Source organism: Eulemur rufifrons, chromosome 30 (assembly GCF_041146395.1).
Source record: "Eulemur rufifrons isolate Redbay chromosome 30, OSU_ERuf_1, whole genome shotgun sequence".
Classification (NCBI taxonomy): Eukaryota; Metazoa; Chordata; class Mammalia; order Primates; family Lemuridae; genus Eulemur; species Eulemur rufifrons.
Genome location: NC_091012.1, coordinates 111,065,479 through 111,082,920, shown reverse-complemented (window position 1 = coordinate 111,082,920; position 17,442 = coordinate 111,065,479). Strand labels below are relative to the sequence as shown.

The 17,442-nt window shown below is 34.2% G+C and overlaps 1 non-coding gene across 1 annotated transcript; it reads right to left on the bottom strand.

The window, feature by feature from the left end:
• Positions 1-14,534: 14,534 nt before the first annotated feature.
• On the bottom strand, positions 14,535-14,641 carry LOC138379249 (U6 spliceosomal RNA). Its single transcript, XR_011232031.1, has one exon. It is a non-coding gene; the product is annotated as a U6 spliceosomal RNA (small nuclear RNA).
• Between the last annotated feature and the right edge of the window lie 2,801 nt (positions 14,642-17,442).

The following is a 17,442-nucleotide window of genomic DNA, read 5'->3' as shown; positions in this document are numbered from 1 at the left end:
TGGTCCATGTACCTCACTTTGAGAAGCCAGGGCCTAATGTTCCTCATCTACTAAGTCCAGATCCACACTCTGATCATCAGAGATAGAGCCTGATTTCTTTCTATTCCACTATTGCTATCTCTAGAAGTTTTTTTCCTCCTGCTGCAGTTTGATAGAAGGCAACTCGGCAGTTAATTACAGGCTGCCAGTTCCAGAGCACAGGGCTGTTCAGCAGAAAACAGAAAGCATCCCTTTTTACAGTCAGCTCTCTACTCCACTGGCAGCCCTGGCTATGGGTAGTTGTCTAACCCCCAGTAGATTTTTACTACAGGTGCATGATGCTTCAGGATTAAACTTTTAAAAAATAGTGTATTGAGACTGATGAGCCAGTTGTAGGCATCAGTGTGGCCGCTCACAGGAGAAAGGAGACAGGAAGGGAGAAATGAACAGGCTTAGGAAAGAAAATGAATGGACAATAGAAGAGAGTGGATGCTGGAGGGCCAAAAGGTCTAAATTCCTTCCATAGACTGCTTGGGAATGATTACTATAATAAGGGAATCACAAGCATGCTGCTAACGCTTTCTGGTTGGGAGCAAGCCGCAGCTGTTCAGGTGGATGCTGAGTAGCGCCTCTGCCGAAGGAGCCTGATGATTATTTATTTGCATCACGGATCCCTCATTTTGCAGGCCTGGCTGTCTCAGCCTGCATGCTGACTGGCTGTCCAGACGTGGGCCATCGCCGATGATGATGGATTTCTGAGTTAGCCCCATTCTCTTCCTCTGTATAATGCTGCACACTCTGAAATCAGCATGCTGTAGGACTATGCATGACCCTCCTGCTCCTAGAATAGGGTGCCAAGGGCTAGTGAGAGGTTCATGTCAGCAGGGCCTGGCACATTTGAGGTGTGCACAGGGCCCCTTCATTCTTGCTGGATTTCAGTTTAAAAGGATACCCTGGATTATATAGGAATAGGCTTTTTTTCTTTTTTTATTTACTTTTTAAAATGAGATATAACTTACATACAATAAAATAAATCTTAAAAGTGCCATTTGATAAAATTTTACATATATGTGTGTGTGTTTTATATATAGATAGATAGATAGGCTTTTGAAACTCTTTATCAACCCCTAAAGACAGAATATCCCCAATGCTCACAGCACAGTAGATACTAATGAGAATCATCTTCATGGTAATGAATCAAATTTCACTAGTTCTTGTTCCATTACCATTAATAGGCCCCTCTACAAGTGATCCTTCAGGAGGTATTCTTTTTGTGTTTATGAAAGAGTCTTTCTCACTCCATCAGCTACCTATTCCCACATTATTGCTGTATAACAAATCAACTCACAAACCTCCATGGCATTCAACTGTAATATGTATTTTTCATACAACTGGGGGGTTGCATAAGCATTGACTCATTTAGGCTTAATTCAGAGGAATAGTTCTCCTAACCTTGGCTGTGCTTCTTACACTTTTGAGCTAGGTATTCTAAAAATCTAAGCTGGATTTAGCTGAAGTGACTCAACTCTGCTCCATGTGTCTCATCTTCTTCTAGAGACCAATGGCTAGCCCAGGCATGTTTTTCTCACATAATGGCAAAAGGATCAGAAAGTAGTCTTGGAGCTAGCACACAGTGTCACTTCTGGCTCATGCTACTGGCCAAAGCAATCACATGGCTAAACCCAGAATTAAGGAGAAGTACACTCTGCTTCTTGATGGCAGAGGGTGCAAATACAAGGAAAGAAGAAATATTGTGGCCATTAATGCCATGTACCACACTTACCAAGAGTTGCTGCTCTCCTTCTCTTATTAGGCATGAGAATCTTCCACCAGTGCCGCCGCTGCTCTGCACCATGGTCAGGACCATTATAGAGGCACCAGACCCACAGGAAGGCCCAAGCTGTGAGGAAAGAGAAAAATTTAGAGCCCTCCTCTTTGTTACAGTCTGAGAGATGGATGCTTGTAACCTTGAGTCTATTAGAAACCTTAATAAAATGGTTTTTACTTAAGGTACTTCTCTCCCTAGAAACCCTTAGAACTGGGATGGGAATGAATTTAAGTGACATTGCCTAGGTATACTCAGAATCACTGATCTGCTGTCCTCCAAGAATGTAGTCAAACTGGAGCCTATCTTTTTCTTTTTCTTCCTATAAGGACATGAGGAAATCCCAGTGAAGTTGTACCAAGTTTCCTTGCTTCATTAACAGATATTCAGCTATTGCAACATGATTGAGGCTTAAATTATATATATTTACTTCTCATAATGACTGTTTAGTTAATGACCTTTTGTCATAATAGCTTTTAGGAAGTTATATCACTTTTAGGCCAACTGTTTCTTTTTATTATTCCTCTATTTTATTTTAGTATAATAATTTTCTCACCTCAAAACACACTCAGTACACTATAAGAAGTCATATTTTGACATTGCATTTACAGGCAAAGACACACTCACAAAATTAATTGACACAGAAGTTCTTAGAGTATATCACATGGAACAAATTTGTATTGCATGCCATGTTTGGATGAATCCAAAATGTTTTGCCTTGCACATGTAAGCTTAGAAAGAAGGATGAAGAGATAGCATCTTCTTCTACAGTTTTTCTCTGTTGTTCATGTTTCCCAAGCTCTCTTTTGCTTGGTCTTTATTTTGCCCTAGAAGTGCTTATCTATGCGATAACTTTGTTCTTAAGGTACTTTAAATTCAAGATAACCATGAGCCCTAATAGATTGAAAATCTGGTGAAGAAAATGGTAGAGAAAAAAGAATGCAGTTTCCAAATAATGACTCCCTTACAACACTTCTCCATCATCCATCACTACTACCAGATCTTCTCTTCTTTCTTTGGCAGGAACTCTAAACTTTCATGACTTGATATTTTTTGTACAAATTGTATTTATGTGCTTTCAAGTTATTTACTATTCATATAAACTTGTTTTTATTGTTTAATTGATATATATTGTCTCTCTGTGGATATTCCTTCTTTATCTTAGGTTAAGATGAAAAACATAATTTTCCTCATTAAAATAAATGGTTTCTGACAAAATGGAATAGACACATTTCACCTTATTCTTAAAAGTCCTGGAAAAACTACATGAAGCAAACATCAGAAGACACTGAAAATTAGAGAAAAAAAAGTGGTCTGTTTACAAACCATGATATTTGAAAAATAAACCTTTTGCCTTCTGTATATCCTGATCTGGGTGCCACAGAAGCTCATTAGCCAGAAACAACAAGCACAGAAAAAATCAAATGAAAACAAAGTAAGTTCTACTCAGCCACAAAAAACAATGGTGATCTAGCACCTCTTGTATTATCCTGGATAGAGCTGGAACCCATTCTACTAAGTGAAGTATCCCAAGAATGGAAAAACAAGCACCACATGTACTCACCATCAAATTGGTATTAACTGATCAACACTTAAGTGCACATATAGTAATAACATTCGTTGGGTGTAGGGCAGATGGGAGAGGGGAGGAGGAGATGGCTATATACACACCTAATGGGTGCAGTGTGCACTGTCTGGGGGATGGACATGCGTGAAGCTCTGACTCGGGTGGGGCAAGGGCAATACATGTAACCTAAACATTTGTACCCCCGTAATATGCTGAAATAAAAAAAAAAATTAAATAAAAAAATAAAAACAAGATAATTCTTCTGTCTCTACACCAAGGACTGGGAAAGTGGAAAGCCTTGTAGAGCAAAACCCCTTTGACAACACAAGCCCTACTCCACCTGAACACCACAAAAAAAATTGTCCTCCCTAACTCAACTGTGCATGGTAGCCAACACCAGGACTATGTGAGGAGATCCCTGCCTACCAACCAAGTTTGACAGTAACAAAGCAGCAACTCTCTCCCTCCTGGCAAGTAGGGATCGACAGACCCTATGTGTGGGTAGAGCCCTGACTACCATCCCAGCCCAGGAGTAATGAGGTGGATCCCCTTATCAGCAGGTGGGTACCTGTAGAGATAGCGTGTTATCAAAGCTCCTAATACCATCCTGGCCCAGCAAATATGAGGTACTGTCCATTCTCCTCCTGACTAGTGGACATGTGCAGAGGCTGCATATGTGAATAGAGCCCTGACTACATCAAAGACTGGAAGTAATGGGCAACAAGATATAAATAAAAGTCAGAGTCTTATAATATAATATGCAAATTTCTAGGATAGAATTGAAAAGCTCTTGTCATATCAAGAACCATGAAGACTATCAGCCAAAATGATAAAAGAGGATGAGCAGATTCCAACACCAAGATGACACAGGTGTTAGAATTATCAGACAGCAATTTTTTTGACAGGAAGATATCATCAAAGTTTATTGAGGGGAATATTACACAATTCTAAGCATAATATCATGTATAAAGTATAAAGAAAAGTTTATGAAAGATTCCAGAAAAAAGGCAAAAAGGATGAGACCTATGGAACAGGCTAAGTAAACAATTAGTCTACAGTGGCACAAAACTAGTGGACTCAAGTAAGTATAGCTTAAACCAGTGTGTCTCACATTTTAACATACAAAGAAGTCTTCTGGAAATTTTTAAATATTTATTTTGGTTAAGTAGACGTGCTGTGGGGCAAAGAGTCTGAATTTTTAACAAGCTCCTAGTTGGTGTTGGCCATACTGTTCCATGGGCCATACCATGAGTCACAAGGTTTGCCACTGAGCAGTAAATTCTATCATTTTAAATACAAATTGATTATACAGTTCATCTCACTAAAGTTTGTCACACGTTGCTCTTCATTGTCTTTAGAATTAAATACATGTTCCTTTTCTTGGCTCTCAAGTTTCTTCATAATAGTTATTTTTTTATTATTTTTATTTCAGGATACTATGAGGGTACAAACATTTTGGTTACATTTTATGTCTTTGCCTCACCCAAGCGAGGATTAGAGGCATGCCCTTCCCCTCTACAATGCTCACCACGTCTATTAGTTGTGAGTTTACCCCCCCCCAACCCCCTAATCTCTGGAGAATGTTACTACCATGTGAGTACAAAAGTGTTGATCAGTTAGTGCCAATTTGATGGCAGGTACACGTGGAGCCTATTCTTCCGTTCTTGTGATACCTCACTTCAGATAATGGGCTCAAGCTCAATCCAGGAAAATATAAGAGGTGCTAGATCACTGTCATTTCTTATAATTGAGTAGTATTCCATTTATACATATACCATATTTTAATAATCCACTCATGAATCAACGGGCACTTGTGTTGTTTCCACATCCTTGCAATAGTGAATTGTGCTGCTGTAAACATTTGGGTGCAGATGTCTTTATTATAGAATGTCTTTTGCTCTTTTGGGTAGATGCCTAATAGTGCTATTGCTGGATTGAATGGTATTTCCATTTTTAGCTCTTTGAGGTATCTCCAAATTCTTTTCCACAGAGGTTGCACTAATTTGCAGTCGGACAGCAATTTTTAACACAATCATCACAAAAATGCTATGATGACTAACTACAAACATCTTGGAACAAATGAAGAAAATAAAAGTCTCAGCAAAGAAATGGAAGACACAAAGGAGAAAAGAATAGGAATTCTAGAGCTGAAATAATAATTTAAAAAAATTAAAAACTTACTGAAGGAGTTCAATAGCAGAATGGAGATTATAAAGGAAAGATTCAGTGAACTTAAAGCTAAAGCAATAGAAATTACCCAGTCCGAGCAATAGAGAAAATAGATTGAGAATAAATTAACAGTGCCTCAGGGACCTGTGAAACAATAACCAAAAGATCTAATAGTCATATCATCAGAGTCTCAGAATGAGAGAAGAAAGAGTATGGGAGTTAAGAAATAAATAAATAATGATTGAAAACATCCTGAATTTGGCAGAAGACATAACTAAAGACAAAGAATCTCAAAAGCATCCAAAGAGAAATGACACATCATCTACTGAAGAAAACCAATTCAAATGACAGCAGATTTCTCATCAGAAACCATTGAGATCATAAGAAAATGGCATAATATTTTCCAAGTACTGAAAGAACTGTCAACCCACAATTCTACATCTAGAAAAAATAGAGTTCAGGAATGAAGGTGAGATAACAACAATCTTAGATAAAAGAAAACTAAGAGAGTTTGTCACTAGCAGACTTGCCTTAAAAGAATTGCTGAAGAAGTTTTTTCAAACAGAAAAGAAATGACAACAGAAGGAAATTTGGAACATCAAGAATAAAGAAGGAACAACAGAATGGATAAATATATGGATAAATGTAATGGATTATCCTTTTATGATTGAATCTTTGAAATTACACTAGCAGGTTGATAGCAGAATGACAAGATTGTCTTAAATTATCTAAATATGTATAGAAGAAATATTTAAGAAAACTGAATTATAAAGAAGGAAAAGTAAAGGGAGCAAAATTGGTAAGATTCCTATATTTAATCTGAAGTGATAAAATGTTGATATTAATGAACTTTGATAAGTTACATATATATATGATAATCCCTTGAGCAACCACTAAAAATATTATGTAAAGAGATACAATTGTCCCTTGTTGTACATGGGGGAATTGGTTCCAGGCTCCCCTCACCCCCAAGGACACCAAAATCCATGGATCCTCAAGTCCCTTATATAAAATGGCATATTAATTGCATATAACCTATGCACATACTCCTGTATACTTTAAATCATCTCTAGGTTATTTATAATACCCAATACAATGTAAATGCTATATAAATAGTTGTTATAATGTATTGCCTCTTATTTGAATTATTTTTATTGTTGTATTATTATTTTTCAAATATTTTTGATCAGAAGTTAGTTGAATCAGCAGATATGGAGGGCTGACTATATACTCAAACTTTATAGATAAAGCAAAATGCAATGCTAAAAAAAATTGGGTAACTCAGAGGAAGGCAGAAAAAAGGGAAACAAAGAAAGAAAAAACAAAGCAGCCAGAAAACAAATAACAAAGTATCATATTTAAGTCCTAACATCAATAATTTTTTAAATGTAAGTGATATAAATACACTAAGCAAAAGATACTAATAGACAGAATGGATTTAAAAATGACCTAACTATGTGCTGTCTACGGGAATTGAATTTCAAATATAATGATATAGGTAGGGTAAAAATAAATGGATATACCATGCAAATGCTAACCAAAAGAAAGCTGGAGTGGTTACGCTAATATCAGAAAAAGTAGACTTAAGTGCAAATAAAATTACCAGGGACAAAGAGAGATACTCCATAGTGATAAAAGGGTCAATTCACCAAGAAGGTATAGCAATTCTAAATGTGTATTGCCAAATAATGGTGCTAACAAAATGCATGAAGCAAAAACTGACAGAATTGAAAAGTGAAATAGACAAATATCAAGTTATACTTCAAGATCTCAATACCCCTCTCTCAATAATTGGTAGAACCCCTACATAGAAAATCAGTAAGGATGCAGAAGAACTGAACACTGCTATTAATGCTATTGGCCATAGGATCTAATTAACATTAATAGAACACTTTACTCAGCAATAGAAGAATTCATATTATTTTCAAGCATACATGGAACAGTCACAAAGATACACCATTATTATCTTGGCTTATGAAACAAGCCTCAATAAATTGAAAAGGATTAAAATCATATAGAATATAATCTCTGATCATAATTGAATCAAAGTAAATATCAATAGAAAGATAACCAGTAAATCTCCAAATACTTGGAAATTATATTAATACAACACACTTCTAAGCAATTCATGGGTCAAAGAGGAAGTTTTAGTGGAAATCGAAACCTACATAGAACCGAGTGAAAATGAAAATACAACACCTCAAAACTTGTGGAATACAGCTAAAGCAGTGCATAGAGGGAAATTTATAGCATTAAATGCTTATATTACAAAAGAATAAGGGTCTCAAATCAATAATCTAAGCTTCCATTTAAACAAAGTGGAAAAGAAACAATAAAATAAACCAAAAAAGCAAGAAAATGATAAAAAAAAAATAAGAGCAGAAATGAATGAAATTTTAAACAGGAAAACAGAGAAAAATGAATAAAAATAAAAGCAGGTTCTTAAAAAATATCAATAAATTTGATAAAACCCTAGCAAGACTGACAAAGGAAAAAAAGAGAGAAGCCACAAGTTATCGATATTGAAATGAAAGAGGATACCACTGTGGACACCATAGACATTAAACGAATAATGAGAGGACATTACAAACAGCTTTACACAACTATAGTAGAATAAAACAACATTACAAACCAATATCCCTCATGAATACAGACACACAAAAACTCTCAAAAAATTAACAAGGAATCCAGCAACACATAAATTGAATTATATACCACAGCCAAGGGGGTTTATCCCAGGAATGCAAATGCTGTTCAGTATTTGAAAATTAATCAATATAATCCACTATGCTGACAGGCTGAAGAAAAATTGCATGGTCATATTACTTGATGCATAAAAGGTACTTAACAAAATCCAACTTCCGTTTCTGAGAAAAATTTTTGGCAAACTAAGAATTGACAGGAACTTGAATGTCATCAAACAGATAAGGGCAATTATAAAAAAAAACCTCAATAAACAAAACAAAATAAAGAAAACTTATGGCATTAAGTTTGTTTAGATTCACACATTGTATAAATACTTATGATTAAAAATTCTATATTGGCAAAAAAAATAAAAAAAAAGAAAACTTATGGCTAATATCACACGTAATGTGCAACATTAAATGCTTTTTGCCAGAAACAAGGATGTCTACTGTTACCGCTCTTATTTAACATAGTACTAGAAGTCTTAGCCTGTATAATAAAGCAAGAAAGGGATGTAAAAAGCATACAAATTAGAAAGGAAAAAAAACTCTTTTTATCTGCAGATGACATGATTATCTATGGAGAAAAGGCCCAAGGAATCCTAGAACTAATAAGTGAATTTGGCAAAAATTACACAAACTTTAATTTTTATATATAATGAAGTATTAGAAAACAAAATGAAAAAATTCAATGCCATTTATAATTGTTCCCAAAAGGGAATGCAAAGGTATAAATCTACCAAAACATACACAAATACTATATGCTGAAAACTGTAGAATTTTGATGAAAGAAATCAACAAAGATGTAACGATAAATGTGGAGACAATACCTTGTTCATAGATTGGAAGACTAAACATAGTAAACATATTAATACTCCTAAAATTGGTCTATAGATTCAACAAACTTTCTGTAAAAGTCCCAGAAACATCTTTTATAAATACAGTCAAGCTTAGTTTAAGATTTATATGGAAAGGCAAAGGAACTAAAATAGCTAAAACAATGTTGAAAAATAAAAAATAAAGTTAGAAAAATCACACTACCAAATTTTAAGACTTACTGTATATTTACAGTAATAAAGATGGTGTAGTATTAGTGGGGGTATAGACAGATAGATACTTAGATAGATTGAAGATAATAGAGAAACCCAAAATATACTCACACAAATATGTATAACTCAGTTTTGCAAGGTGTAAAAGCAATTCAATAGAGGAAGCATTGCCTTTTCAACAAATGGTACTGGAGCAATTGGACATTAATAGGCCACAAAAACACACACACACATACACATATACCTCTCCAAAAAAAACAATGGATGTTATATTAATACAAAAATTAATTCAAAATGGATTATATATCTAAATGTAAAATATAAAACTACAAGATTTATAGAAGAGAATATAAGAAAACATCTTCGTTAGCTAGAGAGTTCTTAAACGTGACACCAAAATACATGAACCATAAAATTAAAAGATCACCCAAGTCAATAAAAATTTAAAACTTCTGCTCTGTGAGATGAAGAGGATTAAGAGACAAGCCATGGACTGGGAAAAACATTTTTAAATTATATATACCCAGAATGTGTCACATTTTGTGTGTACCCTTTTCACATAGATCAAATTTCATGAGAAAGAAATCATATCCAGAATATATAAAGAATCCTTTAAATTCAACAGTAAGAAAACAAAGTGATCCAATTAGAAAACAGACAAAAGACTTGAACAGTACTTCTCCAAAGAAGATATGTGGGTGGAAACTAAGTACATGAAAAAAATTCAACATTATTATTATTGGCCATTAGGCAAGCACAAATTAAAATCACTACTCACTTATAAGAATGGCTAAAATAAAAGATATGATACCAAGTGCATTTCTGTTAGGAATGTAAAATTGTACAGCCACTTTGGAAAACAGTTTGGCTGGTTTTTTTAAGAAGTGAAACATACACTTACCATATAATCCAGCAATCATACTTCTGGACATTTATCCTAGAGAAATGAAAACTTGCATTTACATAAAAACCTGTACATGAATATACTTAGCAGATTTACATGTGTAAAAGCCAAAACTTGGAAACAATCTAAATGTACCTCAATGAGTTAATGGATACACAAACTGTGGTACATCAATACACTGGAATGAACTATTGATATCTGCAAAAACTTGTGTGGATAAAGGTCATTATATTGAATAAAGCCAATCTCAAAGGGTAACATACTGTATTTAACATTCTCAAAATGACAAAATTGTAGAATAGAACAGATTTGTGGTTGCCAGGATTTGAGAAGTGAGTGGGAAGGTATGACTATAAAAAGTAGCACAAAAGCATTCTTTTGTAGTGACATGACAGTTCAGTCTTGATTGTGATGGTGGTTGTATAAATCTATACACATGATCAAATTTCATAGAACTGTACACACACATACAAAATAAATTAGTGCATTCAAAAACTGGTGGAATCACAGAAAGGTCTATAGTCTAGTTAACTGCATTATGCCAATGTCAATTTCCTGGTTATGATAATGTATTAGAGTTATGTAAGATGCTACCATTGTGGGAAGCTGGGTTATGAGTACAGGAGACCCTTCTGTAGTATTTTTATACCTTTTGTGAATCTATAATAATTACAAAATAAAAGGTTAAAAAATATTTGTTGCTGTCATATTGCAAACTGTTACAATTTCTCTTCTGTACTTTGATACATTTTTCTCTATTTTCATATTAAAGAAGATTTTTTAACTAAAATATTTTTTCATGTAATGATATTACCCTAAACAATATTTTAGGTATTAATCAGTCATTAAACAAGGAATAAGGGTATAGTCTTATATTTCTTTTGATGAACTAACCCTTATGACCCAGAATGTGTCACATTTTGTGTACCCTTTTCACATAGGTCAAATTTCATTACAAATAATTCTGTTAGAATTATACATAGAAATTCTTCCACCTTGTTTCAGCAAACTTTTTGCTGCATAACGAATCAAATGTATCAGTTTTCTATTTGTTATGTAATAAGTTCATACAAAATTAGTGGCTTAAAACAGTCCCCACTTATTAGCTCACAGTTCAGTCGGTCAGCAGTCTGGCACAGCAGGGCTGGGTTACCTGCTCAGGTTGTCACAAGGCTGAAATCAAGTTATCAGTTAGGCTGAGTCCTAATCTGGAAACTCTGGAGGGAAAATCAGCTTCCAAACTCATTTTTGCTGTTGTTGGAATTCAGTTCCTTGTAGTTGTAGAACCAAGGTCCCATTTCTTTATTGGCTATCATCTGGGGGCACCTCTCAGCTCCTAGAGACCACCTGCATTCCTTGCCATATGACCTCTTCCATCTTCAAACCAGCAACTGTGCATCGAATCATTCTTATACTTTGAATCTCTGACTTCCCTTCTGATTCCAGCCAGAGAAAATACTGCTATTAAAAGGCTCATATGATTAGGTCAGATCCACCCAGAATAATCTTCTTTTCATTTTTTTTAAAATTTTGGTAAAAAACAACTCATAACATAAAATTTACAATCTCAACCATTTGTAAGTGTACAGTACAGCAGTGTCATTTTCCATAGTGGCTGCATCATTTTACATTTCCCCCAATAGTGCAAAAGGGTTCCAATTTCTCTACATCCTTATCAACACTTTTCTCTTTTTGATAGTGGCCATCCTAAATGATGATTTGCATGTCCCTGAAGATTTGTGATGTTGAGCATCTTTTCATATGCTTATTGGCCACTTATATATCTTCTTTAAAGAAATATCTATTGAAGTTGTCTGCCCATTTTTAAATTGGATTGTTTGCTCTTTTGTTGTTGTTGCTATTGCTATTGAGTTGGAAAACTTCTTTATATATTCTGGATATTAACTCCTCAACAGATATATGGTTTGTAAATATTTTCTCCCATTCCATAGGTTACCTTTTCACTCTTTTGATTGTATTCTTTGCTATGCAGAACTTTTTTAATGCAGTCCCATTTATCTAATGCCATGAAGATTTTCTCCTAAGTTTTCTTCTGGGAGTTTTATAGTTATAGATATTGTGCTTAGATCTTTAATCCATATCGAGTGAATTTTTGTATATGTTTCAAGGCAAGGTTCCAACTTCATTCTTTTGCATGTGGATATCCAGTTTTCCCAATACCATTTTTTGAAGAGACTATGCTTTTCTTGGTGTGTAGCCTTGAAACCTTGTCAAAGATCACTTGACCATATATATGTGAGGGTTAATTTCTGGGCTCTCTATTCTGTTCTATTGGTCTATGTGTCCGTTTTTATGCCACTACCATGCTGGTTTGATTACTATTACTTTGTAATAGACTTTGAAATCAGGAAGTATGATGTTTCCAGCTTTGTTCTTCTTGCTCAAGATTATTTTGGCTATATGAAGTCTTTTGTAGTTCCATATGAATTTTAGAATTGTTTTTTTCTATTTCTGTGAAAAATGTCGTTGAAATTTTCATAGGGATTGCATTGAATCTGTGTATAGCTTTGGGTAGTGTGGAAATTTTAACAATATTAATCCTTCCAATCCATACACATGGTATATCTTTCCATTTATTTGTGTCATCTTTAATTTTTTCATCAATGTTTTTATTATAGAGATCTTTCAGCTCGTTGGTTAAATTTAGTTCTAAGTACTTTATTCTTTTTGATGGCTATAATAATTGGGATTATTTTCTTAATTTCTTTTTTGAATAGTTATTGTTAGTGTATGGAAATGCAACTGACTTTTGTATGTTGATTTTGTATCTGGAAAATTTAACTGAATTCTTTTATTTGTTCTAGGAGTTTTTTGGGGGAGTCTTCAGGGTTTTATATATATGAGCTCATGTCAGAGCTCATATATATATGAGCTACAAACAGAAACAGCTTTACTTCTTTTTCTTAATCTCATAAATTTTTATTATTCTTTTCTTTTTAATGTATTTGGGGGTATAAGTACAATTTAGTTACATGGATTTTTTAATTTTATTTATTTCAGCATATTTCGTGGGTACAAATGCTTAGGTTACATATATTGTCTTTGCCCCACCCGAGTCAGAGCTTCAAGCATGTCCATCCCCCAATGATGTGCACTGCACCCATTGGGTATGTGTATACCCATCCGCTGCTCCCCCCTCCCATCTGCCTGACACCTCATGAATGTTATTACTATACGTGCACTTAAGTGTTGATCAGTTAATACCAATTTGATGGTGAGTACATGTGGTGCTTGTTTTTCCATTCTTGGGATACTTCACTTAGTAGAATGGGTTCCAGCTCTATCCAGGATGATACAAGAGGTACTAGATCACCATTGTTTTTTGTGGCTGAATAGAACTCCATGGTATACATTTACCACGTTTTATTAATCCACTCATGTATTGATGGGCACTTGGGTTGTTTCCACATCTTTGCAATTGTGAATTATTCTGCTATAAACATTCTAGTGTAGATGTCTTTTTTATAGAATGTCTTTTGTTCCTTTGGGTAGATGCCCAGTAATGGGATTGCTGGATCAAATGGTAGTTCTACTTGTACCTCTTTGAGGTATCTCCAAATTACTTTCCACAGAGGTTGTACTAGTTTGCAGTCCCTCCAGTAGTGTATGAGTGTTCCTATAAAAACTCTTACAGACATTGGCCTAGGCAAAGAATTTATGAAGAAGAACTCAAAGGCAATCATGGCAACAACAAAAACAAGTAAATGGGACCTGATCAAATTAAAAAGCTTCTGTACAGCCAAGGAAACTATCACAAGAGCAAACAGAGAACATACAGAATGGGAGAAAATATTCGCATGTTACATATCCAATAAAGGGCCGATAACTAGACTCTATATAGAACTCAGGAAAACCAGCAAGAAAAAATCAAACAACCCTATCAAAAAGTGGGCAAAGGACATGAACAGAAACTTTTCAATAGAAGGTAGACTAATGGCCAACAAACATATGAAAAAATGCTCAACATCTCTAATCATCCGGGAAATGTAAATCAAAACCACAATAAGATACCACTTATCTCCAGTGAGAATGGCCTTTATCAAAAGGTCCCAAAACAATAAATGTTGACTTGGATGCAGAGAGATAGGAACATGGATATATTTCATAGCAATAAGATCTGGGCTTTTAGTGTACCCATCACCTAAATGGCACATTGTACCCAACAGGTAATTTTTCATCCCTCACGCCCGCTTCCTCCCACCTTTGCAGTCTTCAATGTCTGTTATTCCACTCTTTATGACCATGTGTAGCCATGGTTTAGCTCCCACTTATAAGTGAAAGCATGCAGTATTTGGTTTTCTGATCTTGAGTTACATCATTTAGGATAAAGGCCTCCAAAAACATGGAATGCTTCATGAATTTGTGTGTCATCCTTGCACAGGGGCCATGCTAATCTTTTCTGTATTGTTACAGTTTTAGTATATATGCTGCCAAAGTGAGCACAGTTTTACTCCTTTCCTTCCAATTTGAATGCCTTCTATTTTTTCCTCTTGCCTAATTACTCTGGCCAGGACTTTCAGTACTATGTTGAATACAAGTGGAAAAAGTGGACACCCTTGTCTTTGTCTTTTTTCTGATCTTAGAGAAAAATCATTCATCTTTTTATCATTGAGTATGATGCTAACTGTGGGCTTGTCACATATGGCTTTTATTATGTTGCGGTTCATTTCCTCTATACTTAATTTGTTGAGAATCTTTATTGTGAAAGAATGTTGAATTTTGTCAAATGCTTTTTTCTGCATCTATTGAGATGATCGTGTGATTTCATCCTTTTTTAATGTGATGTATTAAATTTACAGATTTACATATGTTGAACCATGCTTGCATCCCAGGGGTAAACCCCACTTAATCGTGGTGTACAATCTTTTTAATGTGTTGTTTAATTCAAGTTGCTAGGATTCTGTTGAGAATTTTTGCATTTATGTTCATCAGAGATATTGGCCCTTAATTTTCTTTTCTGGTAGTGTCTTTGTCTGACTTTGTTATTATGATAATGTCAGCCTCATAAAATAAGTTTGGAAGTGTTCCCTCCCCTTTTTGTTATTTCAGTGTTCTCTCTTTTTCTAAGTCTAGCTAAGGAGTTGTCAATTTTGTTGATCTTTTCAAAAACAACTCTTAGCTTTGTTAGTTTTTTCCTATTTTTCTATTTTCTATTTCATCTATTTCTGCTTTAATATTTATATTTCCTTCCTTCTACTAACTTTGGGTTTAGTTTATTTTTATCTTTCTAGTTCCTTAAGATGAAAAATTATATCTTTCTTCTTTGTTGATGTAGGAAGTTACTGCTATAATCTTTTCTCTTACTACTACTTTTGCTGCATACTATGAGTTTTGACATGCTATGTTTTCATTTTCATTTGTCTTATGATATTTTCTAATTTCCCTTGTGACTTCTTCTTTGAACTATTGGTTTTTGAAGAGTATATTGTTTAATTTCCACATACTTGTAGATTTTCCAGTTTTCCTTTTGCTGTTGATTTCTAGTTTCATTCTATAGTGGTCAGAAAAGATCCTTTAAATCTTCTTAAATTTGTAAAGATTTATTTTTTGGCTTAACATATAATCTATCCTGGAGAATGTTTAATGTACACTTGAAAATAATGTGTATTCTATTGTTGTTGAGTAGAGTGTTCTGTGTATGTCTCTTACATCCAGTTGGTTGATAGTATTGTTCAAGTCCTCTGTTTCCTTATTGATTTTCTGTCTGGTTGATCTATCTATTATTGAAAATGGACTATTGAAATCTCTTAATATTATCATATTATTCTCTTTTTTCCCATTAATTCTTTCAATGTTTGCTTCATGTGTTTGAGTGTTCTGCTGCTAGGTACATGTATATTTATAATTGGTATATCTTCCTGGTGAATTGACCCTTTTATCATTATATAATGTACTTCTTTATCTTTCATGAAAATTTTTGACTTAAATTCTGTTTTATCTGATATAGCTATGGACATCCCTGCTCTCTTTAAGTCACCATTTGCATGGAATATTTTTTCATCCTTTTATTTTCAACCTACATATGTCATTATATCTAAAGCGGGTCTCTTGTAGACAGCAAATAGTTGGATCTTGTTTTTTTTTTTAATCCATTCAGCTATCTTGTGTCTTTTGATTACACAGTTTAATCCATTTACATTTAAAGTGATTACTGACAGGGAAGTACTTACTATTGCTATGTTGTTAATTGTTTTCTGTATGTCTTGTAGTTATATTGCCCCTCTTTTCCTCTCTTGCTGCTGTTCTTCATTTTTCTTTGAATTTTTTAGTGACATGATTTGATTATTTTTATCATTTTCTTTTCTTCGTCTTCTATTGATATTTTTTGTGGTTACCACAGAGATTACATAAAACATCATATAGTTAAAACAATCTATTTTAAACTGATAACTTAACTTTAGTCATATACAACACCTCTACTCCTTTACATCTCCCCTCCCTGACTTTGTGTCACAAATTACACCTTTTTATATTTTGTAGCCATTAACACAGTTTATTGTTATAGTTATTTTCGTATGCTTTTATCTTTAAGTTCTATAAGTTCTATACCTGAAATCAATGATCTATACATCACAATTACAGTATTACAAGATTTTGTATTTGTCTATGTATTTATCTTTACTAAAAAGCTTTATATTTTCATATACTTTCATGTTACTGTCTAGTGTCCTTTTGTTTCAACTTGATGGACTCCTTTTAGCAATTCCTGTAAGGCAGGTCTAGTGATAATGAACTCCCCCAGCTTTTGTTTATCCAGGAAAGGCTGTTTCTCCTTTACTTTTAAAGCATAGTTTTATTGAATATAACATTCTTGGTTGATAGTTTTTTCTTTTAGCACTTTGAGTATATTATCCCATTCCCTTATGGCCTATAATGTGTCTCTATGAAACCCACTGACAATTTTATGGGTGCTCCCTTGTACATAAGGAATTGCTTTTCTCTTGCTGCTTTCAAGATTCTTTCTTTGTCTTTGACTTTTGACAGCTTAATTATCATGTGTCTCAGTGTGGATCTCTTTGGGTTCACCCTACTGGAGTCTTTTGAACTTATTGACTTATTAAATTTGTACATCCATTTCCTTCCTCAGATTTGGGGAGGTTTTGCCTATTATTTCTTAAAATAAGTTCCTTTTCTCTTTCTCTTTTCCTTGTTTTTCTGGGACTCCCATAATGTGTATATAGGTCCAGTTGATGGTGTTCCATAAGTCTCTTAGGCTTTCTTATTTGTTTACATTCTTTTTTCCT